Source organism: Erithacus rubecula, assembly GCF_903797595.1.
Source record: "Erithacus rubecula genome assembly, chromosome: 1".
NCBI lineage: Eukaryota > Metazoa > Chordata > Aves > Passeriformes > Muscicapidae > Erithacus > Erithacus rubecula.
In genome coordinates this window covers 47,512,987-47,528,249 of record NC_136658.1, presented here as the reverse complement: position 1 = coordinate 47,528,249, position 15,263 = coordinate 47,512,987, and the positions used below count along the sequence as shown (strand labels likewise).

The window sequence follows — 15,263 nt, the reverse complement described above, 5'->3', positions numbered from 1 at the left end:
GTGGAATGTTTTATGAAAAAGAATTACTAGACTTCTGAAATACACAGATTTCATTTTGGGTAACATCTTAGCTTCTCACCTTAAAGAAACATAGCAAAACGTGCACTCAACACATATTGTAAAACAGTTCACAAAAGAGGCTTAGATTTTAAGACCAGAAGGACCACTGAAACTTGGTGTAAACCAGAACAAAGAATTTAATCCAAATACTTAGTGTTTGAATCCAGTAATTTAGTTAGACAAAGCACACAGACAGGCAAACAAGTTCCCACATGGGAGGTGGAAAAGGAAATTGCAGATACTCTGCCTTAACTGCCTGCACATACACACATACAATCTAGAACCTCACATCACATAGGAGAAAGTGTCCATTCCATGAAAAACTACTGCAAATCATCCCAGAGTATGAAAAAGTGAAGGCTTTCCAGAGATCTGCATTTGTGTTCCCCTGCAGCCGTTGTTATTTCTTTCCTAACCAGGAAAGGCAGAAGGTGCAGAGATGCACTCTCTCAAGATGACAGAACCCTTTAAACATACTTCTCTCCTTCCCTTCCTTTTCCTTGGGTTATCCTTCATCTGGCAAAGCAGAAATTAATAATCTGAAATCCAGTTCCAGCTCTTCTTTGTCAGTGGATGTTGACAAAGCTTGTCTGTTTTCTTTCAGAAACACGAACCAATTAGAATCATTTTTCTAATTTCAGTGTCTTTCCAAAAACAAAAGCCTTTTCTCTCAAATGCTCCTGTTTATTTGATGTACCAACAAATTCCATATTTTATTCAACAGGGAAGAAATGTAACCCAGTGTGATACAGGAAACTAACAGCAGCAGTGAGTGCTTTTCTCAGCTATCACATCAGAAGAGTGCAAGATGCTGCCATTTGCAATTTACAAGTCAGAAATAGGTTTTAGAGAAAAACTGTTGTCTTTTCAGGTGTCAGTCCCTAGTGGTCATTAACAACCTTCAGGAGACCCAAGAATGGAAGAGTTAACTAAATAAACACACACAGACTTGCCCCTGGCTCCTACAGAAATGCCCAATACCTTATCAACTTTAAGGTACACCATTCAAGACAGGATTTCACTGTTGCTTTTTGGAGCTTGGTAAGAAGTGGTCAATAGCTGCAAGGCAACCTGTTACTTTTGTTCAGTGCTGAGAAATGTCACTCAGACTTGGAAGGCATTGAAGATGACATCATACATTTGAATTAGATTACAACAACTCTTTTGTTAGGTGTGAATGAGGCATTAGTGATCTGGAGGTGTAGATAAAATGCACCAGGAAATTCTAAATGTTAAGTGCTGCCACTCTTGAATAAGAATTTAAGCAGCTGATAAAGTAAGTATTTGGGGAAAGGCAATAATTTTATTATGCCAGTGTTTTTAACCACCGTTTATATGGTCTTGCAGTTGGACTAGCTGGTCCCCATAGGTCTCTTCCAACCAAAATACTCTCTCCTCTATTTCTATTCTATTTGCATTCTACATTGACAGAATGAGATGTCTTTCTTCTGGATCTTCTGCAGACCGTGCATTTTGCATTGAAGAAGTCTTGCAGGAAATAACAATCATTTATTTATAAGGTTTTTTTCCTCCTGTGATTAAAAACTAGATATAGCAGCATGGTTCCTCAAATAGCCTTTAAATGCTCAGAATGCTTTAGTTGCTCAGAAGGGTTACTTTACAAATACATACCTAGTTTGCTGCTCACTCCTGGGTCAGTGAGAGAACTTCAAAGACCTGGTGGGTCTTCCCTGCATCACTCCTTCGTGCGCACCACCCAGTCTTCCCGGAAAAGCATCGGGTGACAGAGGGAGAAGGCTGGAAGAGAGGCACGCTGTAAGCCTCCAAAGGTAAGGGGGTGATTCTGCAGACAGCTCTGCTGCCCTAGGTGTGACAGCCTTTTTGCTGTAACTCGGGTCTTCTCGGAGGGAATGCAGCGTCTGCAGGAGGCACGTACCCAGCCCTGCCCTCTGCATGCTCGGCTCCTTTCTGCCGATGTACTGAGACTTTCTGCTGTGAGAGACAGAGCCTGAAGCCCAGGTTGCTGCTACTGGTTAAACTTTACTTATCTGTGTTTGTCCAACCAGGACGAAAATAGAGTTTATGACAAACTAGTAACCATAAACGTGAGCACAGTTCACACGCCCAGCCCTTTGGTTTCTCGGGCACCCCAGGCAGGCACTAAGGTGGGTGTCGGGAGGTGTCCGTGCACACGGAGCAGCGCTCTGCTCTGCCGGCGGCCGCAGGGACAGCGGGGTGCCATCAGTGCACAGCCCGGGGCAGCGCCCGGTTCCTCCCGCCGGGCCCGCCTGCCTTCCCAGCGCACGGCTGCCGGCCCCAGCTCTCCTCCGAGGGAGCGCGGCAGGCACTGCTCCTGCGGGGTGTCCCGCAGGACCCCACGGTCCCCAAAGCCCACAGGAGGGACACGACCCGCGGGGCACCCCATTCCCCGGGGCTGCACCCGGCTTTAACCCTTCCCTTACACGCCGCTCGTCCCTTCTGGTGTGCAGAGCAGGAGGTGGAGGAGCACGGGGATACCTGGAGCCTCCCAGCACCTCAGCGGCGCAGGGCGGTGCTGGCCGCGCCCCCGCCGCTCCCCGGCTCGGGCTGCCCGGGCACCGCGGCCGGGCCGGGCCGGGCGGAGCGGCCGCCGCCGCCCGCGAACGCTGGAGGGGGCTCTCGGCCGCCTCCTCCCGCCGGCGGCTCCCCCTCCGGGAGGGGGCAGGGTTAGGGGAGGGAGGTGCAGCCGCGGCAGAGCGGCGGCGAGCGGCGTCCAGTTCCCGCTACCCCGGTCCGCGGGCGGCAGCAGGACCGGCCCCTCCGCCGCCGCCTGCCTCCCTTCTCCTCCGCGCCGGCCCGGTGGGCTCCCCCCGCTGCCACGCCGGACATGGCGACCCCGCTCCTGCCAGCCCCTCGCTGTCCTCCTCTCCCTGCCGCCGCCGCTCCTGCCGCCGCCTTCTCCTCCTCCTTCCCGCGGAGCTTTTAATGGCTCGGACCTCCGGCGGCCAAGCGCGACTGCCCTTGCACCAGCCGCAGCGAGGAGAGCCGGCGGGAGCCCGTACCGCCCCAGCCCCGCGCACGGTAAGGGCGGCACGGCAAACAATGGGGCCGGGCGGGAGCGGCGGCGGGCGGCGCTGGCCCCGCCGGGCAGCGCGGCCGGGGCTGCGGGGCGGGCGGCGGGACCCGCCCGCGGGGCGGCCGGGGCGGGCGGCAGCCGGCGGCCCCGAGCACCGCCCCCGGCACCGCCGCCCGCTGCCCGGGCGGTGACAGCCCGGCGGACACCCCGCTCGGCCCCGCGTAATCCCATTAGCGCGGGTAATCCGCGGGCAGGCTCCTTGCGGAGCGGTGCGCGGACCGCCCGCCCTTCCCCGCGTCCCCGGGCTACCGCGGCCGGGCGCAGCCCGGGGGAGGGCGGCAGCGCAGCTCCGTGCCTTTTGTCTCGCCCCGGGCTGGGACCCGGTTCCCGGTCCCGGCGGCGGGGCGGGAGCCCTGGAGGGATGTGCGGTGCCGGGCGGAGTTGTAGGGCGGCCCGGGGAAGGGTTTAGCGTGGCCGGCAGCCGCCGGGGAGGTGGCGCTCCGGGGGGCGTGCGAAGGCAGCGCCTCCCGCCCGCCTCGGTCCGGGACGGGATGGGGTGGGACGGGCTCCCGCTCGCCCCTGGCCAGGGCCACCAGCCCGGGTTTCCTGAGAGGCTGCAGCGGCTGCGGCCGCCCGGTTCTCTCTCCCTCACTCCCTCACACCCAGGGGTGGCAGAGCTGCCTCCAGCCTGGTGCCCTCGGCACCTCTGCCATCACCGTGCTCGAGTCCGAGCTGGCGAGTTCGTCAGTTTCAAAGCGAGCGTTGCCTTCTTGTCGTTAATATCAGCCTCAGACAGCCGGGAACGGCTGGGCAAAGTTTAGCGTAAACTGCAGTTTATTTCCGCAGCGGGAGCTCATGTGCGGTAGGCCTCCTTCGCTTTTGTGACACGGCTGCTTTCTCTCTTTTCAAAGCACGCGGAAACTCCGCGGAGTTGATTTAAAGTTGCGGGATTTGCTTGGTTGCCGGCATGAAATTCCTGCGTAGCGTATCTTTTTCGGTCCCAGTCTTCTTACTTAGGTTACATTCAAAGGGATTTGTCCCTGGAGAGTGGAGAGGTGATTGCTCTAAAAGAGCAGCATCGATCAGCTGTTCCCCTATTCATATCTCTCAGATACCTTGACTCCTGCTCCACATTGCTTCCCATTCACAGCAAGCAGCTGATGTTGTAATTAAGCCAAGAAAAATAAAATTCTGATGGAGGTCAGTTAAGAACATCCCCCAAAGTTCTCTTTGGATTAAGATACCTCTTTGCTCTACTTCTGGATGTTTATACGAGAATTGTGGTTTCTAGCTACCTGGTGGATCTGAGCCTTTTAGAAGTGGCTGTGCCTCCCGAGAAAGTGCGGAATCCCCTTGGCCGTGCCTCATGTGCCGGGTCTGGAGGGACGGGACGGGACGGGCTCTGTGTGCGGTGCTCGCTGCCTTGCTCGTGCTTTCCCTGCACCAGGGCAGGACCGGGCTCTGGGTGAGCCCGAATGGAGCTGCTCTTCCCCTTCTGCCCCGGCCAGAAGTGTCGGTGCTCAGCAAAGGGTCACAAACAACTCCTGTGGCTCAGGAGCCCCGCCAAATGTTTGTGCTTTCCAATTCACAACTTCATTCTCCTAGATATGATTTAGCTCCAGGATTTGGCAGACTCTCTTTCCTTTCCTTTGCAAATAACAAAGATGAGGGGTTATGTGTAATACATCCAATTACGTTGGCTATTTTTGAAAGCTTAGACGTGGCTGTATCAGTCCAAACATGGTGTAGATTCTTTTATCCCCATGGAATTAGGTTCAGATGTAGAACTGTGGATTCCTGTGGAAGGGATGCTTGGCAGTAGGGCCAGTTTGTCATCATGGAAAGGGGTAGAAAGCTGTATTTCTCATCGTGTTTTTTGCACTATCTTGTAAAGTCAATTAAATTATTGTTCTTCTGCGCTCTGGTTCTTGAACAAACCAAACACACTAAGAAAGTGGGCAAAATATTTAACAAGCAGTAACGTAGAACTTCAAAATGTCAAAAGGTGGTGTAAGATTGAATGTATAATATCCAAGCTTGACTTTTATTTTATGGCTGGACTTCAAATTGGATTTTTTCCTTTTTTATTTTTTTTTTTTCTCCAGGTTGACATAATTCATTAGTCATTTTGTGATCAATATCTTTAAACATGCTACTCGTAACCAAACTTTTTGAAATAAAATTGTAGAAGATAAATGACCTAAGGGAAAATACCACTTAAATGTGATGGTTTGAAACAGGAAAAAGAAAGACTTGCCCTATGAGATGTATTTCGGTATTAAAATTCAGATAGATAATTCTGAATGTATAGAGTTATTCAGTAAATTTTCCCTGCTGATTTTTAGATTAATTTAACTTAGTGAAAAACCCAAACTTCCACTTGAAAAATTCATGTATGATGATAATTAGCAGCTCTTCTAAGAAGAAAATATATTAAAAAAATTTGACATTGATGAATACAAGGTTGCCAGTTCTGGGAGCTTGTTAGATTATATATGCTTCATGATGGAGCTGTGCAAAAGAAATGCTTCTCTGGTTTGAAATGTCCTTACATTAAGTCTTTACTTGCTCTTGGGCATGCTTTTCTCGAAGGGGCTGACTGCTGTGGAGACTCCCGAGCTGCAGTGTGTTAGGGCATGAGGCTAGGGAAGGTGGTCCCCAGGACAGTATCATTTTCATAGTGTTTGCAGGGACAATCTGGTTGTTGGGCAGAGAAATCCCAGGGCTGACAGTGGGCTGGAGAATCAAGTGCTCACCTGCAGCTGAACGCATCCCGTCGGGTTTTGCAAGGTGGAAAGCTGTGCAGAGAGTGATGTTGGCTGTTCCCTCCTTGTTAGTGGCTGTCTGTCCCTCTTTCCCCAGACTGGAATTTGAAGTGCAGGTCAGTGCTCTGACCTTGGCCTCTCCTCTGCTCCATCTGGGGAAAAGCAGATCTGCATCTTGCTGACTGCAGGGGGGATCTGGAACCAGAACTTCCAGAGGATTGACTCAACTCATCGTTTTAAGCTTACTTATTTAGGAAGTACTTTCTGTAACTGTAGGATTGGGTTACAAACCCTGATTGTATATGTAAATGAAGCTCTTAGTGGATGTTTTCAGCAGCTAAATCTCTGTGTTATTAATCTTTGTTAAATTCTAGTGCTGAATCAATGTATTAGCATTGTACTTTTCATTCTGTGCTGTTAGCATTAGGGACTAAACTTATTGGGTTTGGTTTCTGGTTTGATTTTATTCCCCCAACTGTTTTTTCATGGTTCTTGTCTGTGCCAGTGCCCTTATTTTATATTGTCTTTTTTAGAAAAGCATGATAAAAATGCTGTTTATTGAATTTGGGTCCACTAACTAGTTCTGCTGTTTCTGTTTCTTCTTTTAGAAATTGGCTTGTTTATCTTAAAAGGCCCTTTCCAGGCTCAATTTCATGACTTTGAAAGGTTGCAGTTTGTGTATTTGCTTCTTTATATTTTTCCTCTTTTTTTTTTGTATCCTTTTTAAGTGGCTGATAAGATGGTGAGGTTCTAGTTTATAGATGAACCGCTGGACTCAGGAGAGTAAAGGAACAGCTTGTTTTTCTGGTTGTAAAGGCACAGAAGACTCATTACAGAGGTACAGAAGGTCACCAGGCTCGAATCAGCTTTGCGTTTGTGCAAAATGTCAGTAAATTTGGCCTGGAGAAATATAGGCAAATCAGACAGTGAGGTCAGTCTTTGTGGGTTGTGGGCACTATCTTGTTTGTCATCAATTGCAGCATGATGAGCTTTCTGACCTCATCTGTAATGAAGCAGACTTGATTAAATGTTATGAGAAAGGAAAATATGATATACCTTTTGGGGAATTTGAGAAGCAGGGATGATCCTTTGCAACTACATCTCTTTTTCCTTTTTCTGGAAATATAAATGGAGGAAATTGTTCCTCATGCTTGGTTGTCAAAAAGGACTTAAAAAAAAGAATGGTGTCTCTGTTAGCTGGTACTCAAATAAAATGAAGCTTTGTTGGTGAAGTTCAGGAAGGTGCTAAAGTTCGGTTTTCTGTTGATCTCGTGTGGGAACTAATTTTTGTAGCATGCCCTTCAGTGCTGTGAAGTCTGTACAGAAAAATCTGGTTTTGTGTCACTGTATAATATGGAGAAAAAAACTTTCTCAAGCCATGAAATCAGGGTGCTGAGGCTTACAGGAGAAGATTTTTGTACAATTCAAATTTGTTTCTAGGCATGAGGAAAAGTGGGGGGTTGAGTGATATTTTGGTATAAGGCAGGGATGGTGTTTGCAGGCAATATTTTCTTTCCCAGGTTATGAATTGGGTGCAGTGGAAAAAGCCCCGTGGAAAATGGGAGGCTGTGTCTTCAAGATGCTGCTTCCCTTACTGGTGATGCCTTGCCTATGCTCTGCTCTGGTGCTTACCATTAAAAGCAGTTTTTGACTATCTTGGCATCAGCACTGGAGGTTGCTGACCCCAGCACAAGATTTATCAGATGAGTAGCAGTGTTAACAATTAGTTCCATGCCCATTTCCTCCCAAATATGCTGTCCTGGGGTGGGGAGAAATTAACAGTTTGGACCTTGCAGGGTGGCTGAATCTGCCATAGTGGAAGTATGTTAAGAAGGTATTACACTCCCATTTGATATGTGATCCTGCTGTCCTGTAAGGCTCTCTAAATTCCTTCTTCAGGTTCTCTCCCTTGTTAGGGGTAGCAGAAGTGAAAAGGCTAAGTTGTGCAACCAGAGGGGACCTTCTCCTCCTCCCCTAGGCACAGGTCTCCCCAGAGCAGCTATGTATATGTATCTATGTACAGATATATCTATAACACCAGGTGTTTAGATGTATAATACACAAAATATTACAGAACTTCAGCAGCAGGAGATGTGTCACATGGCCAGTTTTATCTGAGGAAAAGCTGTGACTTTTTGAGCAGAGATACCAGTATCAAGCCATGTGTGTTTGAAACAACTGTGCTTGAGTTCAGGCACTGTGCTCTGTATACAGAGGGAATATGGCATCACTGCCTCAGGGACAAGCTAGTTGGGCACATGGTTGTCTTGCACAAAACATTGCTGGGGAAGAACACACATTTTTGTAGGTCAAAAGATGACTTACTGGTAAACTGGAAACCCTGGCAGTAACAGGAGGGAGTTGATATTGTTGGATGCTTCCTTTTCTGATGGGGGACTGCTGCTTCTGCTGGCCATTGCTGGTCACTAATAATACTGATGACTGTCTCCTTAATCAAGGGCCTTTATTTTCAGTCACCTGCACCACAGGCATGGGTCAGGAAGACATTTGTCAATGTATTCCAACAGCACAAAGTGTCTGTCAATTTGCTCAGTAACCTGAGTGCATTTAATTGGCTCTTTCTGTGCCACATCGGGCATTTTTCTGTTGGTTGCACTCTTTCAAATAATTTATTTCTGTCTCTGGATTAAGAACCTGAGCTGCAGATGTTATGTGTTCACTCTTTCAATCTCTGAGTGTTATTTTTGGATGTGTCCCAACCTCTGTCTCTCCAGTGAACAATACTAAAGGTGTTCCACAGGGACCTTTGCTAGTCCAGCACTGGAGCACTGGCAGGCTGCTCGTTAGTCTTTTATGTCTCTCCTTATCAGTTTTACTGAGAAACTCCCTATCGCTTTGGTTGCACATGTTGGAATAATTAGGCTTCCTGTTCAGCAGGTTTGTGTGGCATTGATTTTGGCCTGAAAGTTCAGGGGAGGGGAAGGATACTATTCTATTTTATGAAATGGCAAATATGTGTTCCATAGTTGCCTTTTTCCATTATGAGTTGGGTTTAAAACATTGCACAAAGAGAGGCAGAAATCCCAAGCAGACTTTAATGCTACTTAAAAAGGAGGTGTTCTCCTTTGCATTAATAAATATGTGAAAATAAATCTTAAATTTCTAAGAGGAAAAGAGGATGTGATGATTTCACTGTTCAGCTGGAAGAGGGCTTCACATAATTCAGAGACTCTGGGATCACAGCAGGTATGAGACAGACTTGGAGCATTTCCCTGGCCACCTTGGTCTTCCTATGGTTATGGGAAGGGAGGATGGGATGTTGTTTGGGGATTAAATTTTGTTTTTTTCTGTCCATCTCTCTCATATTTCCAGTTACTCTGGAGTTTGCTGCTGCTTGTGGCTTGCCATCAAAGTGAACTTGATGTGATTTGGTTTTATTTTGTTAATTCTCTGCAGTCTTACGTTTGCAATAACAGTGCAACTGAGTTACAATTGAGAAGTCTTTGGCCAGCTATTGCTCTGTATAATAGCAGTGTCTTTTTCAGATTAAGGAAAAGCAGGATTTGTTTAGTTTGTCCTGCTGGAGGTTATTTTCTCAAACATCCAGGCTAAAAAGGAAGGTAAAGCTCTTGTAGAAGTAAGAATCTACAGAAATTGTGTTGGTTTTAATTATTTTCCTCAGGAATTTCCCATTTCCCAGGAAATGGTTAGCATTCAGGCTCTTAACAATATGGAAAATATTAAAGGGAGAAATGGAAAGGGGATATTCAGTTGCTGTACCATTTAGAGAATGAAGAGTATATATCATTTTATTATCGAAATAGTCTCTGTGCATTTTAGAAGTTGACTTAACTTTGTGTGAATCTGTGAGATTATCCTCCTTGGCTAATATTCAGTCTTTTCCAATTTGAAGACCTCAGCTCCTGTCTTATAATGGTGGGAATTCCTCCTGAAAATCTGTTTTACACTGTGTAAGACTTAAAGCCATTGTGTTTGCCTTTAACACATTAAACATTCAATAGTGCTTTTTAAAGAGGCATCAGTTTAAAGATCAACAGTATGGTTATGCCATTTTAACCTATGTTGTTCATTAGCCATTTTGGCTGAATTGATGAGTGTAATGTGGAAAATGACATTGTTTAATGTTTTGGTGCAGGGTGCCATTTTTCCCTCCGTGTCCTTTGAAATGTTGATCATAATTTTCAGTACTATGAAGGAGAAAATACTAGAAACCATTAAAAGAAACGTAAAATGAGCAAAAAGGAAAGTGTATCTACAGTGTGTGGTCAATAAATACTAAACTTGAAGCTAGCAGAAAATACCCTCAAAATGTCTCAATAGAAAATAAATAAAAGAAAGACAAAGCAGATGGTGTGATAGTATTGCAGTGGAGAGAAGGGCAAGTGACTTGACATTTGAATGTAAAAAAGGTTTTTTTAAAAGGCATTCTAATTAAGTGCTGCTCACAGCTCTGCTTTTCTAGTAGTATTTGAATACTGAGATAAGTCACCAACTGCACCATTCCAAGGTATAAAAAACGTGAGTCAGAAGCGAAGCTCTAGGAGAAGGATTGCTGAACAGACCTGAGAGAGGAGAAACTGTTGGTGGTAACTTCATGGGGCAGGCTTTTCCATCTCAATATTTTCTTTTCATACTGTTTACAATTAGGGCTTGAACAGTAGCGCTGCAGCTTTGTTTCTAGTGTTCTCTGTACCTCAGTAAACTGGCAGGCAGCTTCAGCCGTGCTAGGCAAACAGTGAAGGTTAAGTAAAAGCTGAGTGGTGGGCAGAGGAGACTCAGGTCGCTGCTGCTGTTGCCCCACAGGGCTGATGGAAGAGTCACTTGTGGGGTAACCAATGTTCAGTGGTGCTGTCACCACATGTGAGCTACTTCTACATGGGGAGAGGAATAAATGTGGCACTAACAAAGCCTGCTCAGAAAGTGAAATCTTTATCAAAACCCTTGCCCGTATTGACACCGAGTGCAATTTCCCACCGTTATCTGGGAATGCTTCCTGGAGCCTGAAGTAGTGTGACTTTATCTAATGAGGTACCAAAGGGGTGATGCAAGCAAGGGCAGGATATCAGCGTGATTTTTAACTCCAGCTGTCCAGCTTTTTAAATGCAAATCAAGGACTATTTCACATTCTGAATCAAAAAATTATCCACTGGGCACTGCCTTAGACTCAAGCATTTCTCCCATAATTTTGTGTGCATTATCTGCACACTGAGGCACCAGAGGAATCACTGGAGCAGTTTCTAGTTGTAATAACGCTTCAAGGATCATTTGAAGCAATGGACAAGCAAATAACACTTGATGGTAGCTCTCTGCTTGAGAAAACCCAACACAGGGAAGCCATTCCTGTCTTCCTGAATGAGGAGAAAGTACATGATGGAGGCGAGCTGGGAGCTAATAGCAGCATGCTGCAAGCGTATGACTGAAAAATTAGATCATCATTGTGATAGAGTAGGGTGTGTGTATGTTTTTCTACATCTGATAAGAAGAGGGAGCTCAGAAGAATTTTCTTTTTCTGGAATCAGGATATGGAGACTTTTCATTTTCTCTGCTTTAAAAAAACCTTGACAAACCCAACAGTCTCTATATTCAAGAAAATTCAGACATGTCTGAAAGCATTAAAACTGAAGGCAATCTTGTTCTTAATTGGGTATTTACTAGGGTTGCTTTGACTCCCTTAAATCTGTTAGTGTAATTTCTTCAGGCAGTACATGAAACTATTAAATTTTCTTTCAAAGTTCTTTTCCTCAAAAGTGATAATAATGTTTGAACATACATGCATTATGTTACTGTTTGAAATCTTTAAAGTAGAAAATAGGTGATATAGCGAGAACAGCTAATACACAGAGAAAGAATAACGTATTAAAAGCTGGAATAGTTAGCCATAGATATGGAGTGTGTACCACAGTAGATGAATATAAGTAACAGAACTATATTTTTCCCTTCCTGTGTCATGTAAAGAAAATAACAGAGAGCTTGGTATGTCTCTTTGTATTTGAATTTTCTGCAAGATCAGTGTGATATGAGGATATTTATAGCTGTGGGGTGAGATAATGTCTGTCCTTCAGGAAAGCTCAAAAAATTTTAATTCTGGTGTAAATAAAATTCAATAGAAAAAAACCTGAGGAAGGATCTGTATTGTCCTTTTCTGCCTGCTTTTGTCAAAACAAAATTCCTCCTCTAACCTGAACAAAGTTCTTTCCACTTAAAAGCACACCAGGATTGGAACTGATGCTTGGATGTATGCTATGAAGGGAAAATGGTGGCTATACATCTAAAAAATATCTACAGAAAAATGGGAAATGTGTCTAGAAGTTTTAAAGCCTTGTATCTGTGGCACTTTTTAGACTAACCTCAGAGAAGGAAGAATTTCAGAAAAAAAAAGGTAATCTGAGCATGGTTCCAGCTTGGCAAGGAAAACGTGGAGACATGGTAGAGAAAATTAATCAAAATAATAGCTCTAGCTCTTACAAGGAGATTGAGTCTATTACTGAAATTACTATCCGAAAATTAATTATGAAACCAACCTAATGATACATATCTCAGGACCTAAGAAGATGTTCTAAAATCAGGTTACTGATTTTAAGCAGGTTGCTCCATTATTAAGCAGGTTACTCCATTATTGTTCTTTAGAGGAGTTTTCAGGAGTGGAATGAGAGTATCTGCTTTTGTTTTCTGGTGGAATATTTGTATCACAGTAAGCAAACCCATTTCACTCATGTGCATATGTTTCCTGTTGCAATCAAGTGACAGTTTGGCTCAACTCAGAAGAGTCTGAAATGCCCGAGAGCTGGATTGTATTGAATCAGCCGTGGAGAAGTTTCCTAAAGCCTTTTGGCAATGTCTAACTTTTGTGGAAAAAAAATAGAAAAATAATTTAAAAAAAAAATGCTGCAGCAGTTTCTGGTCTGTATGTATGTATATTGACCAGTGAGTGAATTTATTCTAAGCATAAACTTGCTTGTTTATGGAAAACGCTGGAATAGCTTGGTTTTTTCACTAAGCTTCCAGGTTAAATTTAACTGCAGTTTTGTCAGGAGGACAAACTAGTCAGGTTGCTTTTGAATGTGTTTAAAAGAAGTTTCATAACTCCTTCTTTGGTATTCTTCCAGTAAGGCCTGATCCTTTTTTTATCTACAAAGTTTAAAGCTTGAGGGAACAATAAAGACTCAAATCAATTGGAAGTAATTGCAGCTAGATCATCAACATAGTTTTGTTTAATTTACAGTGTTTATTTAGTGCTCTCCTGTTGAGGAAGTTTAATCAAATTGCTCATGCTCTAGAGGACTACAGGGAGCAATAGCAAGGGCCCAGGTGCTTGTTTTGAGGGCTCTATCTTATATATATGTATCAATATGTATATATGCACACACATATATGTATTTGTGTTTGAGAAACAAAGATTGTTACTATCTGGCATAGGGGCTGGAGTGTTTCCTCTGTAGCTGGTCTTGGGGACACTGGGGTCCCACTTGGCTGTGTACTTTCCCAGTGGTGCCAGTCTGTTTTTCATAGATGCTCTTAAAACACCAAGAGAGAGGAGCTCTGCTTTTAATTTAAAGTCCCACAGCAACATAGGTGAAAAGAGTACTTTAAGTACAGTGAATAAGACTGTGTTAGTAGCATGTCTCTGCTATTCTGGAGTAGACTTTGGTATAGCCTTAATAAGCTCTTGGCTCTGTTTATTGTTGGTACTTCTTGTTTAATTGTGCTGTGCGCTCATCTGCCCTCCTTGAGGGCTGTGGTGTGCCTGGTGCAATATTTCACTGTGCAGGGCTAGAATACTTAACCCTCACGTTTCAGAGTGCCTGTGCTATGGGACAGCTTCAGACTGTTTACTTCAGGGAATAACATGTGATGGGGACAATTGAAAAGTAAAAGTCTTGACCTTTGAACACATGGAATGTCATAGGGGATTATCCTTACCCAGTGTGCAATTAGTTCGTGTTAGAGGGAAAAACAGTAACCCATTTCTTTGCGCCAGTTTCTTTTGTCCACCCTTTATTTCCCCTTCTTCCCCCTCCACAAAATTCCCATATGCATAGACTCTTAGTGTTTTAGCAGGATTTGTGGGACTTTCTTATGATTAATTAAAAAGGCTGAATTTCTTTCAGGGTAAAAGAAAAACCTGATGTAAACTGAGTTTCTGGTATTCTATTTCTGTATGTTATGCATGCTGCTGCTGGCATACCTGGGAAGAGCAATTTCTCCTAAGTTTTAACAACAATTTATTAAGAAAAACCCAATCAAAACGAAGCACACTGCTGCCATTGTAAGGCTGATTAGGGAAATGTATTTATAACTACAAATTAATGAATCTATGGCTTTTCTATATAAGTAGAAGGAGAAGAATTTGCCATCTGAATAATTCCATTAGTGAAGGTGGGGTGTTATTGATGATACCTTTTTCAGGTTTTCAGGTGTTGAGGATTATTTGTTTTTCTCCAAACCTGACTATATTGATTATTTGTTCAGTATTAACTTCTTTTCCTTCTTGAATTCTATTAATGTTTTTCTTTCTCAGCTCCTTTTTTTTTTTTTTAATGCAGTTACTATCTGTGACAGCATTCCATCATATTTATCCTTAATATCCATAGTATTAATCTTTTCCATTGATAAGTTAAATGTAGTAATGGAAGGACACACTGTGTATGTTTTTTAAAGTTTCAGTAAGTTTTTAGCCAAAACTTCTTCTGACATAGATTCCTGGAAGTTGTTAGCTGTTTGTTTATATCTTCAACAAAAGTGTAAGTATGTAAGTTTTGAGTAATACTCTTTTTCCATTAGTCTACAGCTTTCTTAATAGTAAGGAAGGAATGCACATCCTTGGAGACTCATCTGGAATTTTGATGGCCCAATAAAACTTCAGGTTTTTGGCATGAAGCCTTTAAATGTAACAGATCTTGTATGTGATTGGTATGATTTAGACTGCAAATGGCAAGCCCAGATTTGGACAGTTATCTTAGTGGATGTTTTAAAGGCTTTTTTGTTCCCCTGTGGCTGAATACAGTCAGTTTAAAATGTTCTCTGTGATCATCAAAGATTCAAATTCAATATTTTTTTTAAATTCTGCTCTTAATTTTATAAGTTCTACATACACTTTGTTCTGTGCGTATAATAAAAATATGCACTGATTTTGAAACAGTTATCAACTATTAAAAGAATATGACTATTAATGATCTGATTATTCAGTAGTTTTTTCCATAAAGAGAAATAATCTTTTTTTTTCCCCCTATAGATTTACAACTCAATATCTTTTTCTGTCATTTCACATGAGACACTTTGATCAGTAAACATGTACCTTTAACTCTATAATGGACAGTCCTTTACATTTGGAATGGTAATTACCCTTGATATTACTTAATTACTGCTTAATTTTTTTTCAGTGATTTGTAGGATGAGCTTCCTGTTGTTTCCATTGCCTGCAGAGCTGTATTTTCAGTGAC

General features: G+C 43.7%; 1 protein-coding gene across 7 annotated transcripts in view; it reads left to right on the top strand.

Annotated features, from left to right (window-relative positions):
* The first annotated feature begins 2,612 nt into the window (after positions 1 to 2,612).
* FARP1 (FERM, ARH/RhoGEF and pleckstrin domain protein 1) overlaps positions 2,613 to 15,263 on the top strand; it is a 198,320-nt gene continuing 185,669 nt past the window's right edge. The window contains exon 1 of one of the 7 annotated variants that reach the window (XM_079306834.1): positions 2,613 to 3,081. The gene's annotated coding sequence lies outside the window, so the exon portion shown is untranslated. Of the gene's footprint in view, positions 3,082 to 3,920; positions 3,939 to 15,263 lie in introns of those variants that run through there. The other 6 variants (XR_013774386.1, XM_079306832.1, XM_079306829.1 and 3 more) reach the window with 6 other exon arrangements.